Here is a 4,966-nt window from a genome sequence, read left to right on the forward strand (position 1 = left end):
AAAAGCCTTTTCTGCATCTATTGATAAGATCATATGGTTTTTGTTCTTTGTTTTGTTGATATGGTGTATTACGTTAACCGTTTTGCGTATGTTGAACCATCCTTGAGATTCTGGGATGAATCCCACTTGATCATGATGTATTATTTTTTTAATATGTTGTTGTATTCGGTTTGCCAGTATTTTCTTTAGTATTTTAGCATCTGTATTCATTAGAGATATTGGTCTGTAGTTTTCTTTCTTTGTGCCATCCTTGCCAGGTTTTGGTATGAGGGTTATGTTGGCCTCATAAAATGTGTTTGGAAGTATTGCTTCTTCTTCAATTTTTTGGAAGACTTTGAGTAGAATAGAAACCAAGTCTTCTTTGAATGTTTGATAGAATTCACTAGTATAACCGTCTGGGCCTGGACTTTTATTTTTGGGGAGGTTTTTAATAGTTTTTTCTATTTCCTCCCTGCTGATTGGTCTGTTTAGGCTTTCTGCTTCTTCATGACTCAGTCTAGGAAGGTTGTATTGTTCTAGGAATTTATCCATTTCTTCTAGATTGTTGTGTTTGGTGGCATATAATTTTTCATAGTATTCTACAATAATTCTTTGTATATCTATGATGTCTGTGGTGATCTCTCCTCTTTCATTTTGGATTTTATTTATTTGAGTCCTGTGCCTTTTTTCCTTGGTGAGTCTTGCCAAGGGTTTGTCAATTTTGTTGATCTTTTCAAAGAACCAGCTCCTTGTTTTATTGATTTTTTCTGTAGTTTTTCTGTTCTCTATTTCATTTATTTCTTCTCTGATTTTTATTATCTCCTTTCTTCGGCTGGTTTTGGGTTGTCTTTGTTCTTCTTTTTCTAGTTCCTTAAGGTGTGAAGTTAAGTGGTTTACTTGGGCTCTCTCTTGTTTGTTCATATAGGCCTGAAGTGATATGAACTTTCCTCTTATTACTGCTTTTGCTGCATCCCAGAGATTCTGATATGTCGTATTTTCATTTTCATTTGTCTGTATATATCTTTTGATCTCTGCGCTTATTTCTTCTTTGACCCATTCATTTTTTAGAAGTATGTTGTTTAGTTTCCACATTTTTGTGGGTTTTTCCCCCTCTTTTTTGCAGTTGAATTCTAGTTTCAAGGCTTTATGATCAGAGAATATGCTTGGTACAATTTCAATTTTTCTAAATTTGCTGATATTGTCTTTGTGGCCCAACATATGCTCAATTCTTGAGAATGTTCCATGTACACTAGAGAAAAATGTATACTCTGTCGCTTTGGGATGAAGTGTCCTGTAGATGTCTATCATATCCAGGTGTTCTAGTATTTCGTTTAAGGCCACTATATCTTTATTGATTCTCTGTTTGGATGACCGATCTAGAGCCGTCAGCGGTGTATTGAGGTCTCCAAGTATGATTGTATTTTTGTTAGTTTTTGTTTTAAGGTCAATAAGTAGCTGTCTTATATATTTTGGTGCTCCTTGGTTTGGTGCATATATATTAAGGATTGTTATGTCTTCTTGATTCAACTTCCCCTTAATCATTATGAAATGACCATTTTTGTCTCTGAGTACTTTTTCTGTCTTGTAGTCAGCATTATTAGATATGAGTATTGCTACACCTGCTTTTTTTTGGGTGTTGTTTGCTTGGAGTATTGTTTTCCAGCCTTTCACTTTGAATTTGTTTTTATCCTTGTTGCTTAGATGTGTTTCTTGTAGGCAGCATATAGTTGGATTTTCTTTTTTAATCCATTCTGCTACTCTGTGTCTTTTTATTGGTAAGTTTAATCCATTTACATTTAGTGTAATTATTGACACTTGTGGGTTCCCTACTGCCATTTTATAAATTGCTTTCTGTTAGTTTTGTATCTTGTTTGATTCTTCTCTTTTGTTTTTCTATCATTTGTTTTTGTTTGTTTGTGTTTCATACTTCTTTCCTCTGTTGCTACCTTTTTTAAGTCAAGTGTTTTTGTGGTGATTTTTTCAAGGGTGGTTACCATTAAGTAATGAAAAGGGTACCTACCATATTCAATTGTAGTACCCTATCTTATGAGTATTTCTGCACTTCATCGTCCTTTGCTATTGTTAATCTCCATCCTCTCCCCCCTTCTTTTCCTTTGTTGTCACAGTTTAAGTTTGGTTTTATTGTGTTCTTGGTGGAGCTGTTACTTGTGGTGTTGTTTTCTTTTGTTCTTTGAATCTGGTTGGAAAACCCCCTTTAGTATTTCCTGGAGTGGGGGCTTTCTGCTGATAAATTCTCTCATCTTTTCTGTATTTGTGAATGTGTTTATATCTCCTTCGTACTTGAAGGATAGCTTTGATGGGTATAGTATTCTTGGCTGAAAGTTCCTCTCTTTCAGGGCTTTAAATATTGGGGTCCACTCTCTTCTAGCTTGTAGAGTTTCTGCTGAGAAATCTGATGATAATCTAATAGGCCTTCCTTTATATGTTGTACTCTTCTTTTCCCTGGCTGCCTTGAGAATTTTTTCTTTGTCATTGGTTTGTGTCATCTTTATTATGATGTGCCTTGGAGTGGGTTTGTTGGGGTTAAGAAAACTCGGTGTTCTGTTTGCTTCTTGAATTTGAGGCTTTAGTTCTTTCCACAGGCTTGGGAAGTTCTTGTCTATTATTTGTTTGAGTATATTCTCCATTCCATTTTCTTTCTCTTCTCCCTCTGATATACCTATTATTCTTATGTTATTCTTTCTGATGGAGTCAGACAATTCCTGTAGGGCTTTCTCATTTTTTATTATTTTTAAGTCTCTTTCTTCTTCTCTCTGTTGTGCCTCAAGTTGTTTGTCTTCTATTTCACTAATCCTATCTTCAATATGGGCTGTTCTGTTAGCTAAGCTTGTTACCTCGTTTTTCAGCTCGTGAATTGAGTTTTTCATTTCTGTTTGATTTGTTTTTATAGTTTCAATTTCCTTGGTAATATATTCTTTGTGTTCATTGAGTTGTTTTCTGATCTCCCTAAATTGCCTTTCTGTGTTTTCTTGTATATCTCTGAGTATTTTTAAGATTTCTATTTTAAATTCTCTGTCATTTAGCTCCAAGGCTTCCAATATGTTAAGTCTTTTCTCCATAGATTTTTCCACATCTATTTGTGTTACCTCTCTTTCTTTTGTATCCATAATATTCGATTTCCTCTTTCTTATTGGCATCTGAGGGTGGTCTTGTTGATAGCACTAATTAGAATTAATAAAGAGTAAAAAGTAAAAAAAAAAACAAAAACACCCCACAAAAAAAAACCAGTAATAATTTATTATTTCCCCCTGTTTTCTTTCTTCTCTTTCCCTCCTCTCCCCTCCTCAGGGAAATATCGTGATGACCTGTGAATTATATTATGCTAAATGGAACAAAAACTGCCTATAATGGAGGGCCTGATTTGTGGTGAAGAGTTCAAGGGGCAAAAAAAGGGAGTAGGGACCTACTAAATGCAAAAAATAAAAAATAAAAAAAGGAGGAAAATCTTAGACAAGCATAAGATGATTTGCTTGTAAGTGATGGTCAACTAAGAGATATAATGAGAGGGATAAGAGGGAACCAGAAAAAAGGAGGAAAAAAAAGGAATAATATAGAAGAAAAAAATAAAAAAAATAAGTAAAAATCTGTTGTATTAAGTGGAGCGAAGACTAAATACAATGGAGACCTTGGGTTGGGAGGAATGCTAGTGAGTTAAAAAGCAACGTAAAAAGTACCCAAAATGCCACAAAAATAAACAAACAAGAAAAAAACAAAAACAAAAGCGAAAAAGAAAAATAAAACCAAAAAAACCCCTTGAGTCCCAAATTAACTAATTTGTTCGTGATTGAGGATTAAATGGGAGGAAGGTAAAATGAGAAAAGAAAAACGAATAGAAAGGAAAAAATAAGAAAAAGAGAAAAACGAAGGAAGAAAAAAAAAAGGAAGAGAAAAAAACAAAATAAAGCAAAACAAAAAAAAAAACAAAAGAGGAGAGAGTGAGAGTTAAGTGTTTTGGAGTATAACCTTAAAGGAAGGTGAGGATGAAGAAGAGAAATAAAATGTAACACTCATGGGTAGTGTAGTTCAAGAAAAGGGAAGCATAAGATGGGCAGAGAATAGAAGGACCGAGGTGGAGGAAATAGAAATAATAATAATAAAGGCAATAAGATAGAAGAAACAAACAACAACAACAAAAAAATTAGTGGAACAAGTTGTAAAGTCTGTGGATTTTTCTTGATTTTGAGAGGTTAACTTCTTCCTTTTTCTTTTCTCTCCCTTTTCCTGGTCGGTGACTCTGTACCCCAGGCTCTGCCCCTGTGTCACACTTAGGTAGGGATTTGCAGTTGATGGGATTCTATGGCAATGTCATATAATTGGCTTTAGTCTTGCTGGTAGTCAAGGCTTGTTGGTGTTTGCAGGGTCCAACGATGAGAGAGTTTGCTTTCCTGGAGTCTCTCTCCTAGTCCCCCCTTCCTGAATTAGCAGCCTGGTGATCCAGCTATAAGGCTGCAACTGCTTCTGCCTGGGGAGTAAGAGGCTCAAAGAGCTCGGAAATCCCCACTCTATCCCCACTCAGCGCAAGGCTTTGGGAAAGGTTCTGGCAGTCAGAGCCTCCAGTGTAATCAGGCAGGCAGGAGCGTGAGTCAATTTTTGTCAAGGTGACTGTTTAGCACCTAGCATTCAGTTGGACCACTCAACCCAGGCTTTCCACACTTTGTAGCCTGTTTTGGCTGGGAAGAAGAGGCACTAGTCTCTGCTTGTGACTAGTGTAGTATAGATCTTATTATCTGCCAAGTCCCTCTTGTTAGCGTTTATCCCTGAATATGGAGGCTCTATCAATCAGAAGTTGCCCCCGCCCCTTTAGCGAGAGGCACTAAAAAATATCACGCCTCTTGTCTTGGATCGCTGAACTGAGAGAGATCTTATCAATTAGAACCCGTGGGTGTGCAGATTTCATGGGTTAAGCTAATTTCAGTGATTGGGTCCGCAGCTATGCTCCTGAAGGTATTTCAGGCTGCCTGAGCGC

The sequence above is a fragment of the Saccopteryx leptura genome, chromosome 8, assembly GCF_036850995.1.
Source record: "Saccopteryx leptura isolate mSacLep1 chromosome 8, mSacLep1_pri_phased_curated, whole genome shotgun sequence".
In the NCBI taxonomy this organism is placed as follows: Eukaryota; Metazoa; Chordata; class Mammalia; order Chiroptera; family Emballonuridae; genus Saccopteryx; species Saccopteryx leptura.